This window comes from Saccostrea cucullata, unplaced genomic scaffold (genome assembly GCF_032062105.1).
Source record: "Saccostrea cucullata isolate Sc308-1 unplaced genomic scaffold, CSIRO_AGI_Scuc_v1 ctg2257, whole genome shotgun sequence".
Classification (NCBI taxonomy): Eukaryota; Metazoa; Mollusca; class Bivalvia; order Ostreida; family Ostreidae; genus Saccostrea; species Saccostrea cuccullata.
In genome coordinates, this window is record NW_026920537.1 from 56,203 (window position 1) to 77,171 (window position 20,969).

General features: G+C 34.1%; 1 pseudogene; it reads left to right on the forward strand.

Moving 5' to 3' along the window:
- LOC134250506 (nuclear pore complex protein Nup205-like) overlaps positions 1 to 20,969 on the forward strand; it is a 110,318-nt pseudogene that overhangs the window by 56,120 nt on the left and 33,229 nt on the right.

Consider the following 20,969-nt stretch of genomic DNA (forward strand, 5'->3'; position numbering starts at 1 on the left):
TAATACAGCAAAATATACATTGCAATACTTTCTACACATTAACGAGTCTAATTTGCCAAGAAGATTAACATACGAATTTCCTCTGTCCCAACTTCCGGTTAAGGGTACATGAGATTATCGAATGTTTTGAAGTATATTACGTGGGCATACTTGAATGAAATCTTTTGATATCTGTAGTTTATACAATAAACCTGTGGAATATCACCCCTTTTTTCGCGTATTCGATAGTTAAATCTGAAAAGGGCAGTTGACAAAATTCAATTGCGCTTACTAACAATGCCTCATGAGATTTTCCCGGTAAAATGTTGTTATACACTTAGTTCAAGGTCATAACTTTCAGAATATCCACCAATCAAAACATAAGAGAAGGCAGGGAAGGGGTCAATATAACATGATGTGCATCGGGGTCGAAATTCCTTGTGTTAACAAAACTGTGCGCGCGCAGCGCCACCTATACCGCTGGCATTGCTAGTTATGCCGGTCTGTAGCGAATCCCGATCCCGATCAAATTAAAGAATTGATAACGGTTAGAGATTCATACTTTTCAATATATATCGGTATAATAAAACAATTAATTACCCATTGTGAGTTCAACATGGTGAAATGAGGACCCTCGACCTAGCCCACTCGATGACCTGACCTGACCTCGGCCGCTCACGTTAGCCAATTTTTAAAGCAACATGTTTTGTTACAACGGAACACAGTGAGCACAGTGAGCTATATGTGAGTTGTTTTATTCTCTGTTAAATTATGTTTACGCAAATGTACATATATTAGTAAGTTGAAGTTCAAAAATTAATGTAAACATGAAGTCGTTTGACACTGTATATTGTATATATATATATATATATATATATATATATATATATATATATATATATATATATATATATATATATATATATATATATATATATATGTACCATATATGGTATTGTATGTTTTGTTTGCACCTCTGACCATTTTTTTTTTAAAAATGTATATATGTTATTACTGTACCCCATGTACCAATGCATATATTTTGGTTTCTTCGAATATAATAAACTGAATTGAACATGTCTCTTGTTGACAAATTACTTACAAGTTAAAGCTGACAAGAATTCTTAAAAACGCAACATTTTCCTCTATGTACGACTTGTTTAATATCAGCTATAGCCGAATTCCGCCATATTTCTTTCAGATACTTTTTCTCCTTGTAACGAAGGATATTAAGTTGAAGAACAGTATTCAGTCTCAAAGTCCATAAAACAATTCAAAGTAAGAGCAGAGCAAACTGGGACCCCCAAAATATCAGAGGTGGAATCAGGTGCCTAGAGAAGTGAGCATCCCCTGCCGACCGGTCACACCCAACGTGTGCTCGTTATCATGATCAGGAAATAACGGGAAAAAAATCCTTCGTCAGAAAAAATCCTGTGTCAATTAAGTGTATAAATAATGGACTAACAATTGTTATGAAAAACGTCAGTCAGCATTTGACTCAAAGATAAATTGTATTTGCTGACAAGGTCATTGTTTTGACCATAGAACGAAATGATGACTTTAAATGTAACTGCTGATATTCTTGTTTCGTCAACTTGCTTGTCAATAATTTACCTTGTTTAAGAAATTGTTCAGACGTAGAGCATGCTCTTGCGTATCGAATCAACTGAGATATATATACTCCGTATGCAGGTGATGAAGGTAAATTGCTGCATAAGGAAGGGAAGTTGACGATAGAAAAGTTAAAGTCATCACATTTATCATATAGCTTGGTTGTTAGATTTCCATTAGTGTGTTTTTCAAGTAAAATATCCAAGTATGAAGCAGCAATGTCGGACCTTGTGGTATCATATCTCAAGCTCACCAGAATATATCGGATCAACGTAGGAATGGAAATTATCATTATTAATTGACAATACGTCGTCGATATATTTAAATGTCGAGTTAAAGGCCACATGAATATATACCCAAATGCGCTCGTTACACTTGAATGATTTTTTGGCTTTGATATAGATTTGTGCACATCTCCGATGGTAAAGCATATGAGAACACATGAGGTGATAAAGACAATTCAAAACCACAATAACAACATAATAATCATGTTTCTGAATGATTATTGATTTGAATCAAAAGGAAAAAAGAAAATGAAAAAAATCAAGTTGAGAAGAGAAATTTAGTTGCACCTGTACGTATTTTTACAATTCGCCAATTTATGCAGGAGAAGTTTGAAATAAAAAACAATAAAATCCGCAAACACATTTAATTCGTAGGTCCTTTTCAAATGATTCATATCAAGAAAACGCCTTGAGCGCTGTAACAGCTAGTACCCCTACCTGGTAGTAAGGTTAGTGCATCGGTTCGAAGTTGGGCACAAGTCAAGTGAAATGCACCCTGAATTCCATTTATTGAAATATGCATCACAAAAAGAAAAAAAAAATCCATATAATCTCAGTAGTAAAAACAGTTATTACTCCGTACAGACTAGAACGTCGATACACTTATCTGTGCTGATCAGATTTTAGTAAGGGAAAATATCACAAGTGGAAAGAGACGCTATTTTGTATTATAGTATTTGTGCGGCTGAAAAGGGGGGGATGGAGTATCATAACTGCTGTTCATAAGGTATAATTGTAAATTGTCTATCTACATGTAGTTCTAATATACATTCCATACAAAGTTATGTATATAGTCTGCAGTCGGTTAGCGGCGCAAAATTCATTTGTCAATTATAACTGATTATTTTAATACTTATCTCAAATCTAAACCAAGTAATTTGATGTACGGATATTATTTACTTCAAATCATGAAGGCAATTAAACAGAATACAGTTTTTTATGTGTACATCTATACGTTCTTTAACACAAGCGAAGAAATGCCATCCCCTGCGCAGATTGACATTTAGGCATTTGAATTTTTTAGGCGGGGGATGCAAAAATAATGGGCATGGCCATTTTTTTAAATATTCTTCGAATACAGACATTTCTGCAGAATTCAATTTTGAGATTTTTTAGAAAGTATCACTCCGACCACAAAGTATGTGCATTTTGAGGAACATAACTGTTTCATAATAATGTTGTTACAGGAAGTCTTTCGAGGTTTAATTTTTATTTACTCTTTTGTATATATTGAGCTCTCTCTCTCTCTCTCTCTCTCTCTCTCTCTCTCTCTCTCTCTCTCTCTCTCTCTCTCTCTCTCTCTCTCTCTGTGTAACCATCCGTTAGGGCAATAATAGGTATAAAATCCTACGCACTTTGTGCTGTACCATTTCTTTAAGCCTTAGGACAGACCAAAGTTTTTTTCAGGCGTGATGTTGAAACTTCAAAATAAATTGAATTATGATTTGACTTTAGACAAAACATTAACCTAAACGTCCAATTACAAAGAGAAACTAGAGGTATTGTGAGCAATGAGCTCACTAAATAACACCTCCGTCTCCCGTATATGGTTATAATGCAAAGTAAATATTCTGCTGTTGTCGGTAAACCTAAGATATGTGTGTCAGATCAAAAAATAAAATAGGAGGTGCACAATTGTAATATTGTAGCCAAGTAATTACATATTTTAATTCATATATTTATTTTGGCTAATACTGTACTCACTTTTGTTAACTTATTTCTTATTCGATTGAATTAAGTGAGTATGATTCTAACATTTTGTAAAGGCTTTTGCCGAACACTCTTTGTAATCCTATTCCTGACTGGTGTATTTATAAAAACAACTCAATCCACTTGCGCAGTAGGTCTAGGTATAAATACTCATGTTCGATTGAAATTACTTGTCACGCCAGCCAGTTTTCAAGGTCACAACTTCTCGGACCGTGCTGTCCGTAAAGGTATTTGCTTTTGAAATACTTTTCTTTCTCATAACTTGTTATTTTTTCTCATAACTTATGTCATTTTTCATTCTATTTGAAGTTATAATTATGTATTTTCTTTTATAGACGCATGCCATTGTCTTTATTGCTGTTAATAAAGATTTAAACGTGACCTTGTCTTGTTACTTCTCGGTTACAATATGTAATAAACTTGAGATTCCTTGAAAGTTTCAATGAGGTATAGGAGGATTTGAGGATATGAGATGGGTATCCCAAAGCGTTACAGACATCTACGGACGGACGGACATAACATTACTACATGCCCTCAAACGGGAGGTATAATAAACGTGAAAATACATGGCAGGAATAAGTACATTGGGAACTTGCTCAAATTCCTTCTCAAACATGTCGAACTTGACCTGGACAACAAACAAGAGAAATTTTAAAATGCTAATTTTAGGTAGAAATAAATTTGATCTGTTTCAGATGTTTTTCATAAATCATTTTTATGAGAGTGTTATACATAATTTATTACACCCCTCTCTCCCTCCTATCACAGGATAATGTCTTCAAAAGTTGAATGATTCGTAATAATGCATTATTTATTATAAATTTGATGAAGTTAAACCATTTTTTCATAAATTTTATTAACAACATTTACAGACCAGTACGAAAGCCCAATGAGCTCATTTTCGAAGGTAGGAAAAATATAAAATATAACGCGAAACTTTCGCGAATAAACGCGTTACTTTCGCGTTATAACGCAAAAACTTTCGCGATATAACGCTAAACTTTTGCGATACTACGCGTAACTTTCGCGAATGAACGCGTTACTTTCGCATTATATCGCGAAACTTTTGCAATGTAACGCGTAACTTTTGCGTTTTAACGCGAAACTGTTACTGTTTAACCAGACATTTGCTTTAGTGTCAGCATTCTTTTGATTTTGTCATCAAATTTATTCATTACAATGATAAGCAAAAGGCTATTTTGATCTTGGACCAGCACAAGTAAAATTTTAATCTTTTCTTGCTATTGAATTTGTCTTTCTCAACGCTGTTCAAACAATTCAAAGTTTATGCGAGTTTTCCAAAAGTTAGCTAAGCAAAACTCTTAAGAGAATTTGAAATAATTTTATTTTATAGAGATTAAGATTTCAGAAAATTGACAAAATAAGGTAAATTTCAATAATCATTGTGTCCCACCGCATTTGTGAAAATTGGATAGCATATTTTCATTTGTCTCCGTTGGATTCACCGTGGAAATTCGATATCCTATTTTGATGTTGCGCCACATTGTCATACCATAGCTTACGAAAACACTGACAATCCAAAGTGTACAAACTCTGCTGTATAACTTCATTGTGTTTATTTATGGCTAGTCCACGAACTTCTCTATAACCCAATATAAAGATATTGAAGACAATGAAATTATACATTGTTCATTCACTTTAAAATTTTGCTTCTATAGTGTATAATTTTTTGTTCAAAATGAGTGTCTGCTTAATTTACTAGTGGTACAGTTGTAGTAAATGTAACTGATTAAGGAGCAGCTAGAAAAAAAATGTAAAGTTGAGATTTTCCTTAAGAAATAATCAGTCTAAAGAAATTAACAATTTAAAAACATGAACAAGAAAGTAAAATTCATTTTATTAATTAAATAGTAAGGTTTCGAAATAAAATAAAATATTCTGATGACTAATCTATCCTATTCTCGAATCATATTTTTTCGCGAAATAACGCGAAAATTACGCGTTTATTCGCGAAAGATTCGCGTTATATCGCGTAAGTTTAGGGTAATAACGCGAAAAAACATTTTTCTTACCTACGAAAATGAGCTCATTGGGCTTTCGTAGACAAGGGTAATGTTTATTTTTGGAAAAAAAAAATATTTGCATTTTTTTTTCAATCAACCTCACGGAGCTTACAACTTTTGATATTTTCCCTGACCAAATAAAATGATTGGCATCTTCCACATGTGTCCAAACATCTTTTACTGTTGAGTTAGCAATGGATTACATGACCTCTGAGATGCATTTTTCAATAAAAGTAAAATAGTTCTTTCGACATGTGCATATCCCTGTAACGATAGCAGTATTCAACAGGTTAATGTTTTTATCACTGCGTTTGATGCGTTTTCTCGACCTGCATGTTTTTTGCTTTACATGAATGTATTCTGTGTTAGTGTATTTTCTATATTGCAGGCAAAGCATTCAAAAATAACTTAATTCTCTATATACTTTTAGTTTTGTTGAAAAGTTTGATATTCAAACATGTATTTGGTCAGTTTATGGACTTCGGAAAAAAACTATGCTATCGTAGATGTGTATATGTCAACAGCCAGGCTAGAAAATCAGTCAGATGAGAAAATTGTAAAAGGTTATATATATATATATATATATATATATATATATATATATATATATATATATATATATATATATATATATATATATATATATATATATATGTTATATATATATAACAGTTACAGGTGACCAAAACATTTCAATTAAATATGGAAGAATTGAAAACAAGCAAATTCAAAGAATTGTGGTCCCCCGCTTTCGGTTTCTTTGTGGATGAGATCTTATCTTTTATGTGAAGTATGAAAGCCCTAGCCCTTACTGTTCAAAAGTTATGGTCAAGGTTAAAGTTTTTTCATAAGTACATAAATCTTTAAGGTCAAGGTCAAAAGGTCAATGTTGATATCAAATGAAAGGACTTGCCACAAAGAATACATATATGAAATATAAAAGTCCTAGTATATACCTTTCAAAAGTTGTGACCAAAGTTAAAGTTTTTTAAAACAGTAGTTAAAACTCCAAAGTCAAGGACAAAGGGTCAAAGTATCTAATAAAAAGTCTTCTCAAAAGGATAACATTTGTGAAGTACAAAAAAACCCCCCTAGCCCTCACTGTTCAAAAGATATGCTAAAGGTTAAAGTTTTTTCATAAGTACATAAATCTCCAAGGTCAAGGTCAAAAGGTCAAGGTTGTATTGTTGGTATCCAATGAAATGTCTTACCACAACAAATACATATGTGAGATATAAAAGTCCTAGTATCTACTGTTGAAAAGTTGTGACAAAGGTTAAAGTTTTTAAAAAGTAGTTAAAACTCCGGGTAGAGGTCAAAAGGTCAAAGTTATTGGTATCCAATGAAAGGTCTTCTCACAAGTATTACATATATGAAGTTCGAAAGCCTTAGTCCCCACTGTTCAAAAGATATGGTCAAGGTTAAATGTTTTTCATAAGTACGTAAATTTCCAAGGTCAAGGTCAAAAGATAAGAGTTGTTAATATCTAATGAAAGGCCTTGCCACAAACAATATATATGTGAAATATGAAAGTCCATAGTACCTACTATTCAAAAGTTATGGCCGAAGTAAAAGTTTGGAATTTTTGTGTAAAAGTGGGTCAAACTTCAAGGTCAAGGTCAAAATGTCAAATTTGGTGGTACCCAAAGAAAGGTTTTTTCACAAGGAATACACATGTGAAATATGAAAGTCATAGCTCCACTAAATCAAAAGTTATGGGCTAGTTAAAGTTTTTGTGACGGACAGACGGACAGACTGACAGACGGACAGACGAATGAGATTTTATGTCCCCTCGCTTTCGCAAAAGCGGGGGACAAAAATATGGCAGACAAAGGCGTACAGGAATGTAGTTCGTCGTACAAAGATGATAATTGATGCCTTTTTAAAGCCATATATGGCGTAACTGATCAAAAAAATATATTTTTGAAAAATACAAAATTAAGTAAAGAAATATAGTTAATACATTTATATTAAAGCTTTTCATACAATTCTAAACACGGAGAACACCTCGTTTCATCTAATAATACGATTTTATCTTCTCTGTAATGTGTTATTTAAATCTTTTGTATTTTCTTCCGAGTCGGAGAAAATTCCGAGAATCCAAATGAAATTGCGATATCTTTATAAAGCAATCGACTTAGGTTTTGTAATTTACGGAAAAGTTCTATCTTTATATAAAGTAATGATACATGGTATAAAGTTCTTATAATTTTAGTATAATAATTTTCACTGTACATACGGCATATATGGCTTTAAGAGTTCATGTCAGCTTTAAGCAGTGAAAATTCCGAAGGGCATTATAGTATATTTGATCACGTATCGACTTCATGACCTTCCCAATTGAACTCGAAAACTGGGACGTTAAACAGTACACAATCAATCAATCAATAAATTTTCATTTCTTAGTTGTGTGAAAAAGAAACATCACTATATAGACTTTAATATGGAAATGCAACATAACACATATACGACGTCATGCAATGTCACAATCGGAACTTTCCATATGGCTAAAAATCTACAAATTTTCTCGTTGTCATTTGTTGTTTGAGAAATCAAACAACCTTTTTTATTTACATGTATGAGGTAATTCAAAACATTTTCAATTTTTCAATTTATATCTGGATAGCAAAGAAAATGCAATACTTGTAAGAACTATGGAGATAACGAACAGTAATCATTCTCAAAATACCATTTAACAATTCAAACAATACGAGATTTTTTACCTACGAAAAACATCAAAGATTGGATCAGATGCAATTAATGAATGACCACCACCTGCCGATCGGTCAAAACCATCATGACGGGGGAAAAGTCAGAAAAATCCATAGACCATTCAATGTGTAAAAAATGGCCTAAAGTTAGTTTAAGAAAAGGCAGTAATTACCTGACTAAAAAGTACGTTTTATTAGCTTACAGAGTCATTCACAGATTTTTAACATTTTAATATAGAGATATATTTGATAATATTGATATAATGATAATATTGATATAATGAGATAATATTGTTCATATATGCTTGTAGATCATGCACTTGTAAAAAATAATCCTCTGCGAGACATAAACACCAGTCGCAGAGGATAATGGTATATTGATAGATAAGTATAAAAAGTTAAAGCCAACACATTTATCATAAATCTTGGTTGTTAAGATAACATAAATTATTGACATGATCTTTTTTCTTTTAAATATCTAGATATGAAACAGATATGTTAGACTCTACAATATCTTTTATTTCAAGTTGTTGTTGAAAAGATAATATCAAATTTAGCATTTTCACATTATAAAAAGTAGACATGAAATTTAAACTTGTCACTTACATGCAACTGGGTAATATAAATCTGTTTTCGTTTTTGCTGAGTTTTCTCAGAATTATTAAAGTGTCTTAGTATTCTCTCAATTTTTCGAAGATTCTCTGCGCTGCCATGTAATAGTAAGGTGTGTTTTCATAAAAGGAAAAAAGCAAAATATTCAAATTATAAATCATATAAATGTTTTTTTTCTATTTACTTCTAAAAATATAATCAATAAAATATTTGAGATGTCTCTACAAACTAAGAATTATTGTACAATTTAATTTTTTCGTAGCTAATTCCACTTAGCGAAACATCATGAAATGACAAGTGCGTTTGAAGTCGTTATTTAAAAAAACAAACAAAACAGAACAAAAACAAAAAAAAAAAAAAAAAACAAAAAGAAGAGAAGTCGTGATAAGATTGTGATTCAGACTTCTTTATTAGAAATAAAATAACCCTCTAATTACAGTGTCTACCACTCTGTAAGTTTAAGTAGGGGATGCTCATTCCTGCATACGCCCAATTCTGCCTCTTTTCGTTTAGAAGTCTGTGTTTGCTCCTCTCCGATTTTGTTATGTTTAATTCAATTTTTGAGCTCGAAAACTATTCGTTATCACCATATTTTTAAGAGAGTCTCAACTTATTGACATAAAGTCATAACATATATATTTTTGTTACTAGAGCATTTAATGTCCTATGAAGCGTGTTTAATATAAAACAAAAAAATTCCTTTATCTGGATATTAAAAAAAAATGATTTATATTTTCCATCAACTTCACAAATTAAACCTTATTCTTTAGAAGTTAAAACTTTGTCGTGTTAAAATGAAATATATCAAAATAAAAGTACTGGTAAAATTAAGAATATTCAAAGTAAAAAAGAAATTGAGAAAGTGAAATCAAAACTTATCAGAATTGTCACTACCTGCATAGTGATGAGTGTAGAATAAACAATTTTGAAGACAACGATAAAACGTAATATTAATATTCAAAAAATGTGTGCCCTGTTAACAATTATCAATATTTGACGTGATGAAGAGGGGGATGTCGTTGTCATCGAATTATAAGAATATCAATGTAATTCAATGCATTTAAATAAATATGGAATTTAATTTGTAAACAATTAAACTGTGTCCAAGCCCACTTTTTAACACCAACATATATCGAAATCCCAAGTATTGAAATCACATGACCCGGAAACTGCAAAAACAAAATCACAGCAGAGAAGTAGATGTAGTAGCATACATTGCACTTTAGGAAGGCTTTGTTGGAACTAAAGGTGAGATAATTTAATGATAAGTAGATTTAACATGATCCAAAAAATATTACTCCGATATCAGGTGTCGTTAAGTATCTAAATCAAAATACACTAACGATCTACATGAGATAAGTTAAAATATCCATTTCAATTGATACTGAGGAAAGTTTACAAATTAATTACAAAAGAAGGTTAGTTTTATTTTCTTCCTCATAATCCTTTTTATACAAGACATACAATTTTTATATCAGTATTTCCATCCTTTCATTGCTAAATTAACTTTAAATGTCATGACATTTTCACAAACATGATTTTTTTTAATTTCTGAAAGAATCTTTAATTTACTTGAATGGATCTGTGATCTATATCTCTGTTTACGTTTATTTATAGTCACCAGAATATTTGACCAAAGTCCAGTCAAAAACAATGGGCAACTGGAATAGCGCCCCTCTCTAGATAATCCAGAACCCCACCATTATCGACACTGGCAATGAGAGACTTTGTTGCGTAACCTGCCTCAGTGATGAAAAAATCTGGATATGTCGGAATGACAAAACTATACAACTCCATAACCTTAATGGAAAACTACTGAAGTCAATCCAAACCAAGTCAGGGAACAATCCATTTGCAATAGCAGTGACAAGGAGTGGAGATTTAGTTTATACCGACCAAGTAATTGGAAGTGTTAACATAGTAAAGAAAAAACAGATAAAGGAAGTGATTAGACTACAGGGGTGGAAAACTAACAATATTTGTTGTACCTCATCTGGTGACTTCCTAGTAACCTTTGACAGTGATGCTGAAAGTCATTCAAAAGTTGTCCGTTTTACTGGCTTCACAGAGAAACAAACCATTCAGTTTGATAGAAAAGGTGAACCACTGTATTCCTCCGGTATCTTTAATAAATGCGTCGATGAAAACAGGAACCTCGATATTTGCGTATCTGACTGGAGAGCAAAAACAGTGGTGGTGGTTAATCAGGCAGGGAAACTCCGATTTAGATACACTGGTCATCCCTTTACTAACATTGAATCATTTGTGCCAGCCGGAATCACAACAGACAGCGAGGGTCAGATTCTGACAGCAGACCATTACAACCACTGTATCCACATCCTAGATCAGGATGGAAAGTTCCTACGATACATCAATAACTGAGATCTAGAACATCCATTGGGGTTATGTGTAGACACCAGTGATAACCTCTTTGTGGCTGAGTGGGGCAGTGGTAGAGTGAAGAAAATAAAATACTTGTAAACCATGTACAAACAGGAGACGTATAAAGAAATACATGATCAGGCCATGTACAATATGTAGAACACTCATATGATATTTAATTTTCTATTGATTACATCAATGTGGTTATCATTTTGACTGTATATACATGTACATGATTGTATTTATGTCGTAAACCTTTGTCTTATTATACTACCTTTTTAAAATTTTTTTTTCATTTCGTTTCTTACCACTTTTCAAAGCTTAGTAGATTGCACTTTCTGTGCTAACTCTTAGCAATTTAAAAGAGTTAATTGTTCAATGTTTGTGGCATTTCCTTCCCTAGCTACCGGGTATATATATTTCAATTTTGACACAGATGACTTAAATGATTTCCCACAAACATTTGCAAAACTATATGTAGGGAATAGCATGTTTTAAAGGTATTATCACTTTGTGATCTATTATTTGTTCATTAAAGTAGGCATTGAAACCAATTAATGTCCAATACCAATATAAAAATTATACATAAAACTGTGTGCAACCTTCTCCCTTTTTCTCCTTCTGCATGTCCAGCGCATTACAGGTTATCGGGAGTGGCGATGTTATCCAATCTGTATAGATGTAACCAGAAAGAGAAAAATCCAGTTTTCCACTCTTTATTAAATCAAATAATATATTTGTATTTATAATCATGATTAAAATAAATTATATCTTACAATATACTAAACATTATACAAAACATTATTAGATTTCATATAAAAGATTGTAACCTGTAAATAAATTAAGCTATGTAAAAACTTAATAATTTGACCGCGCAAGTCTAGAAAATTATCTCACTTGTATAAAATGCAACCAAGACAGCTTTCCCCTTACATTGTGTCTGTCGGCCGCCTGTCCCCCCTATTTGTTAGTCCTGAAAAAATTGCAATCGCTATTTTTAATCTGAATTTGTATTTTCATTTAATTTTATACTGACCCAGAGTAATTTTTAAATTAAACTTCTAATGCATTATTTTCTTAAAAGTATTTCTTTAAATTTTTTGCATAGTCTTTTGATAAAAATAATTTATTGTAGCTGACTTATCCCATCATCTGAACCTCTGGTCACTTCAATACTATTGGTTGCTCCCTCGCCCTAACTAAATACTTCTTTTGATATAAAAGTAAACAACCGAATTACAATGAATCATTTCTTGGAACAGTTTTAATAGGTGTTTTTTTATTGGCGGATGTCTTTGTTGTTGCTGCAAATGACACAAAAATATTTTTTCTACTAAACATTTTGCACTGAACCTTGCAGCATAGACTTTGCACTCTACAGAAGCCATGGACATTATAACGTGGCAAGGGGTCTAAGGCACGTGCTTCATCCTGAGAGGCATAAATCTTAATTTTTATGACAATAAAGTCATCATTTATCATTGACTTTATTTCTCGATGAATCCATTTGATAAACATATGCACTAAAATTTTTATTTATTTAATTTTTAAAAATCACATTCATTTATAAAGTTTTGAAGACAACTTCAAAAATTGACCATGGAAGCTTTAAAAAATTGTAAAAGTATACTAAATTGAAATATAAAATTTTGTTTGCGGCTTATTTTATGGTATGCATCAATTTTACTTGTTGTAAAATTCTATGATATCGTATTTGGGAGAATATTTCAAGGTTCATCATAAGTCATCAACCATAATTTATATATTTTTTAATTGATGAGTTCATGAAACATAGAGTTATCTATGCAGGGTCATGCACGATGCAGCGTAGTACACACTACATGTATACGTCGGTCGATCAAAATTCATTTTATTTCCTGAAATCTGTCTATGAAACTGTAGTACATATTAGGCTTATTAGATTTTGTATTGTTCGAAGCTTATTTGGATACTGAAAATATCCACCGATATATTTTGAAAAGAAGTTGTGCACTCGATTCAACCGGCGACGCAAGGCGTTGCTAGTACATTTATAAAATTAATTTTCTGATTATTTCTTTATAAAGAAAAATTAAATCTATGAATTTTAAATATCAAAGAGCTTACATGATATCTAAAGTATTATTTCAACACATATTGATATGCAGCCATGTCGAGAGAGAGAGAGAGGGGGGAGAGAGAGATACACATCATACTGGGAGTTAGGCCTACATAGTTTTCAAAGTTTGTGTTTTTATTGAAAATATATATCCCTAGGCTACATTTTCAAAATGCGCATGCACATACTACCTGTATCAATGTTAATTTTACACTTCCTATGCCTATCGACAGACCCGATTATCGGGTCTGTCGATAGGCATAGGAAGTAAAGTACATTACACACTGGCATAGGATGATATTTTTCCTACGATACAATTTGATATCAGGCCGATATCAAATTGTATCGTAGGAAAAAAAATATCATCCTATGTCAGTGTGTAATGTACTTTACTAGGCCTACTTAACTTTGTAACAGGCTCTTAAGGGAAAAGGGGGGTGTTTAATTGAACATACAATTGAAAACAAACATCATTTACAGTTGAACCCATTCATAATTTTACCGATATTTACTTCAGAATAGAAAACTGTGTTATGGAAATGCATCCTCATAAGTAACACAAGAATTATTTTTTTTTGGGGGGGGGGGTTTAATTTTTCGTTAGCGCCCCTTAACGGAAACTGCTTCCCCTGGCCTTAATATGTCACGCTGAGTTTAATGTGTGTAGCAAATACATATTTGCATGATGTTCATTAATTGTGAAAGTGATAAACATATTAAACAACATTAAAATAGTTCTGGTTTATTGGCAGGAGCTTGACAGTCTATACGCTGAGCACTTCGGTAGAACACCATGTACTACTCCAGTGGCATCACAAGAACTAAGTCCTTCTGACACAGAGGAAGAGGATGAGAGACCCGCTAACATTAATGACAGAGCTAGAGAATATATGGACAGCCTAAACAGCGAGGAAGAGGGAAGTATATATACAGGTGATGAAGCGGGTTGTTTTGTATTGACTGATGATGAAGACATTTGTAGAATAAGAGATTTACAACGAAAAACATGTGGCTGTAAACACAACTGCATAAATAAATTCCAAGAATCTCAAATACTCTCACATGTGTTCGATGTTCGGGAAATGCAGAAAGATGAGAAGGAATTGTACATAATTGGATCTCTTGTTGATTGTGACAATGATAAAACTAAAAGAGGAAGAAAACGAGAAAGATCAAGACCTGAATTTATTTTTGCTGGAAAGAAAGTTTGCAGAAAAACATTTATGATCCTTTTGATATTGGAAAACAAGCTTTACAGAACATAAGAGATCACATGAAAAAACATGGACCAACGCCTCGGAAACATGGTAATGTTGGGTCCAAGCCTGCTCACGCTTTGAAATTTGAAGACATCAAAGCTGCTCTTCAATTTATACAGAGTCTTGCTTGTTTGCCCCAGCCAGCAGCTCCTCGAGGACAAGATACCATACCCCCCATATATATCCCTTCTGACGTGACGAAAAAATATGTTCATAGTAAGTATGTTTCTAGCTGTGATGAGGGAGAACACCCGATGCGATGCGTCAAGTATTCTACATTTTGCGGGATATGGAACCATTGTTTGCCTCATATCAAAATTGCAAAGCCACGGGATGATGTGTGCGCTACATGTGAAAAGTTCAGAAAACTAATTATAGATTCAGTATCGGAAGAAGAAAAAATAGATTCTACGACCAAAATGCAGCAACATATAACCCATGCCCAAGAAGAGAGAGCTCTTTATAATAATTGTATTAAAGAAGCGCTTGAGAACGGTTCTCGACATTTCACATTTGATTTCAGTCAGAATGTAAACATACCTCATCATGCTCGTCAGATGGGGCCACTATATTTCCAGAGTCTTCGCAAAATTCAAATATTCGGTTTTCGAATAGACGACATCCCAAAGCAATTAAATTTTTTAATTGATGAAAATGAAACGATAGGCTGTGATGGTTCGAATACACATGGACCAGATTCCGTTATTTCAATGATCGACTGGTCATTTTCACAGTACGGAACAGATGACAGAAAAATCACAATTCATGCTGATAATTGCTCAGGTCAAAATAAAAACCAGTTTGTCATTGGATACCTTATGTGGCGTATTATGACAGGACAGCAAGATGAAATTACGTATATGATGCAAGTTCCGGGTCATACGCGTTGTATCATTGATGGCGTATTTGCTTTCATCAAAAAACTTTACAGAAGAAGTGACTGCGATTCCATTGATCAGCTTGAAAGAATTGTAGAGAAGTCATCAGTTGCAAATTCGGCTGTCCGGTATCCCACGTGGCAGTGGCAAGAATGGAAGGCTTTTCTCTCTGAGTTTTTTAAACCCCTCAAGGGAATACGCAAGTACCGCCATTTTTGCTTTAAAAGTACAGAACCTGGTACTGTGACGGTAAAGGAATCGGATTCATCAGAAGAAATAAAGGTCAACATATTAAAAGACAGAAACTGTGTATTTAACCAGGATAGACCAGCTATTTTACAGCCCACCGGTCTCTCCGATGCTCGCAAGCAGTACTTGTTCACGAAAGTAAGACCATTCGTACGACCGGCTCAACAAGATATGACCTGTCCGCCGCTTGAATAGTGAATAACGTACAAATAATGACAAAGAAAATGTTGTTTTTGAATGATAATTACTGTTTATTATTATAATTATTTCTATACAATATTTAAAAAATTAAATTATGCTGTTTGATTTAATCAAATAGACATGTGCAATGTTTACGTCATTTTGTTTAAAAAAAAATAACGTCGTCTGACGTTACTGGTATAATAATTAAAACATGCTATGTTCAAGCAGGTAAATCTTTAAAACTATTGCAAATTAAATGCTCAAATTTTCACTTTGTGTCCTAAATTTGAAGTAGATTTGAAATATACAAAAAAGTCAATTTCGAAAATTTTGTCATTAAGACCCCTTTTCACAGAGAATGGTCCATATATATATGCAATGTTAATATAAATTTAAAATGTGAAAGTTGAATTTACTTTTTTCAATAAATAAAGATATTTATTTTGAGAATCATTGAATTAAAGTCTGTTGATTTCATGTCCTCCAAAAGCCATCTTACATGATATTTAAGCATGGATCCTGTTTGTATTTTCCCACAAATGGATGGCTCTAATTCAACATCCTCCTGTAGCAAATATGACAGTGGCAGTGAAGGGTCAACCTTAAGCTTTTTGATCTCTTCTGGAAACACATCAGGAATTCTACACAAAGAAAAAAAAGACTAAATTCAAGACTGACAAGAGTTGAAAAACCATAACATCATGCCCTGTTATAAATAGTTGATTTATATAATAGCTTTGTGAAATTGAATATTTACATTTATTAATAATGTATGATTACGTTTGATTTGGCTTGTCCACATAAACAGGTTTCTTCTTTCGTGGGGTTGGTTTAGGCTTTGAGAAAACCATGGAGGATAAGGGTTCCGGCTGAATTTTAGTCCCCCTAGGCTTGTGCCATTGTTGAGGCAAACTTGTGCAGGGTAGCTCTGCAGGAACCTGATTCAGTCCTAGACGTTTATAATGCTGGAGAGTATATATCAATCACGTTGTATGAGCACAGGTTCCGGAGAGTCTATTAGTAAACAATTTGTTTATCAATTTTATTTACTTACGGTATGAGATAAAGCGCAATATAAATTAGCCACAGAGTTAAGAAAAGAAAATACATAACTCACCCTGCCTGACAAGAGCAATGACTATCGTCAATGACGCCCACATCATAGTTGATCGTCATATTTATCTTGTGAGGATCCTCGCTCTTTTTCATCGACCGGTAACATTTTGCCGTAATTTCTACGCTTTTATCAGTGGAAGTATACAGTTTTACTGCATGGATATAACCATTAATGAAAAAATTATACCCTCTCTCCTTTGCACGGGATGTAACGACAACATTTTTAAAATAATCCAAAGATATACTCGGCGGAATTATTCGTAGTGCGTTTGTATCCGCCGCCATTTTTCACTCTCTATGTCCGAGGCTGTTTCGTTGCTATGACGTATCTATGGTGGGCGGAGCTAACCCTGCGGCTGTGGAACTGTGTAAAATACACAGTTCCATAGAAGTTCGTGACCTTATATTTTGACCAATGATATACGTCGAAAAATAAGCTCCGCCCACCATTTCGTACCTCGGACAAGACTCGGACATTACCGCCATGTTGTGTACGATTAGTACAGTGATGTTTACATTGTTTTCAATGTGAAAATAGATCTATTCTGAAGAGAAAATGGTGAAACATTGTTCATTTGGAACGTGCAATTCGGACAGTCGATATAAAGACAAGCTTAACGGTGCCAAGTTTTTACCGTTTCCTAAACCAAAGACGAACTTGCACAAGTGTATGCGATGGATTGCGTTATGTCATAGGCCGCAGCATCAGCTAAATGTCAACAAAATTACAAAAGATACGTATATATGTACTAAGGTAAGGGTATTTTTTGTTCTTTATATGTTTCGAGGCTTTTTATTATCTTATCGAGATTTTGTAAACCAGCGGAGAAAGCGAACAGGCACACTAGGGATTAATCCGAGATTCCTCTGACTCGAACCCCCTTGTGACTTGTGCGGAGTAGATCTAGTCAGTGTCACAATATAAAAGCGGGGGTTAGAGTCAGAGGAATCTCGCATTAACTAGGCTATGGATGAAAATAAAAGTATCGGCCCGTTGGTTGTAGGCTAGCTGAGCTTGTTATAGATGTGGTACATGTGATGAACCGGTCACATGGGACCACAGAGCCATAATTTGTGATACCTGTAATCAATGGTTCCACATACACTGCCAAGACATCCATAGTGGGACATACAGCATCCTGATGAGTGAAGGGGGGTCTGTACGGTGGGATTGCATGATCTGTGGAAATCCAAACTATAGTGACATTTGCTATGGAATCACAACACTAGAGACATCAAACCAGTTCTCACTCCTAGCAAATATAGATGATTCAACCGGAGATGTGCAACCTATACCTATCCCTATTCATGCATCTACACCAGAACGAAAGCCAAAACAAGGTAAAGGAAAACCTTTTATACCGCTAAGGGTACTGAACATAAACTGTCAATCTATCAGAAACAAACAACATCAAATTGAGAATGTTATAGACAGTCTAAAACCGGACGTAATATTAGCAACGGAGACTTGGCTAGATGCGAGCATTGACAACAACCACTTTTTCCCTACAAGTTACAACATATATAGAAAAGATAGAAGAAACCGTGTAGGTGGAGGTGTGCTCATTGCCATCCATAATAAATTCCTGAGCTCAGAGATGCAGGAATTAGATACAGAGGGGGAGATTGTTTGGGCCCGTATACAGCAATGTGGACAGAAAGATCTCAGAATTTGTGCGTTCTATAATCCTAAAGCATCCGAAGACCTCACAGCTTTTCAGTACAGCGTGCATGTAGCCCAAACTCACAGATCTTGATTGGAGGAGATTTCAACTTGCCAGGATGGAATTGGAAAGATAAATTTCTAAAACCAGGAACCCAGCATACGAAAAATCACTACCATTTAGCAGATATATTGGATGACAACGGATTGACACAAATGGTGGAGATACCAACCAGAAATGAGGCAATATTGGACCTACTCATAACAAATATTCCAAACAGGGTTCAACAGATAGAAACAACACCAGGTATATCTGATCATGATATAGTATTCACGGAAATAGATACTGATCTGAAAAGAAATTCACAGAAACCCAGAAAGATAGCACTCTACAAAAAAGCCAATTGGACAAGCATGGCAGAAGAAATGAAGACACTCTATGAAAACATCAAAGGAGAAGACGAAAAAGGTGGGGATATAGAGCACCTATGGAAAATGTTTCGATCAGGATTAGAAAAAGCAATAGATACGCATATTCCAACAAAGTTAGCAAGACAGAAAGATAAATTACCATGGATAACGGGAGACATCAGGAAACTCATTAAGAGACGTGACAGGGCTTACAAGCGGAAAAAGAAAACACATCATAGAGATGACATCAAGAAGTATAAGGAATTGAAACACCAAACCCAGAAACAGTCCAGGAGAGCATATTGGTCATACATCGAGAATATACTCACCCCAGAGGATAAAGACAGCACAGCCAAAGGGGTATCAAAGAAATTCTGGACGTACATCAAGCATAAGAAGAGTGATAAAAGTGGAGTGTCACCATTAAAACAGAATGGCAAACTTGAAACTGATCCTGCAGAGATGGCTAAGATCCTAAATGAACAATTCAAGTCTGTATTCTCAGATTCAGAAAATGTAAGTAAGGAAGACTTCAAAAGAGGCCAATTCATGGAAGGTGAACCATCAGATTACCCAGAAGCAAGCGATATTAACATCACTGAGGCAGGAGTCCTTAAATTACTTAAAAATCTAAACGCACATAAAGCTGGAGGCCCTGATAACATCAAACCCACCATCCTGAAGGAACTAGCAAATGAGCTGGCACCAATACTGACACTAATATTTAGAAAATCCTTGATAGAGGGAGAAATACCATCTGACTGGAGAAAGGCCCGCATAACACCAGCATTTAAAAAGGGAAAGAAATACACACCTGAGAACTATAGACCAATATCCCTAACATGCGTGTGTTGTAAAATCATGGAACACATTGTAACAAGTCATATTATGAATCATGCAGAGAAAAATAACATCTTATATCCACTCCAGCATGGATTCAGAAGTAGAAGATCATGCGAAACCCAACTGTTGGAATGTGTGGATGATCTATCTAGGAATTTGGAAAATGGAAAGCAAACAGATCTTCTGATCCTCGATTTTTCTAAAGCTTTCGATAAAGTTTCCCACAGTCTACTTCTCCATAAACTACATCATTATGGTATCACAGGAAACACACATCGTTGGATTGAAGCTTCCCTTTCAAATAGGAGCCAAGTAGTAGTGGTCGAAGGGGAAGAGTCCGATGTCGGAAGAGTTAAGTCTGGAGTGCCCCAGGGATCAGTACTAGGACCCAGCCTTTTCCTATTCTACATCAACGACTTACCGGACCACCTAACCTCCACAGTACGGCTCTTCGCTGACGATACCATAGTGTACTTAACTATTTCAACGAATTCAGATTGCCATATCCTTCAAGAAGACCTAAATAAACTTGCTCTTTGGGAAACAAAATGGAAAATGAAATTTCACCCAGATAAATGTACAGTTCTCACAGTTTCGAAAAAGAAAAATCCTATTATCTTCAACTACACCCTTCATAACCATCTACTTGCCCATGAAGAGTCCACAAAATACCTAGGCTGTACTATAACATCTGATCTAAATTGGGGACTACATATTTCAAATATCTGTAAGAAGGCAAATAGAACATTAGGATTCCTACAAAGAAATCTTCACATATCCTCAAGGACGATTAAAGAAAGAGCTTATACATCTTTGGTTAGACCGCAGCTAGAATATGCTTCAACAGTGTGGGATCCATACCAACAGGGCCAGATAGATATGTTAGAAAAGGTGCAAAGAAGAGCGGCAAGATACATAATGGGCAATTATAGAAATAGATCCAGCGTAGCAGATAT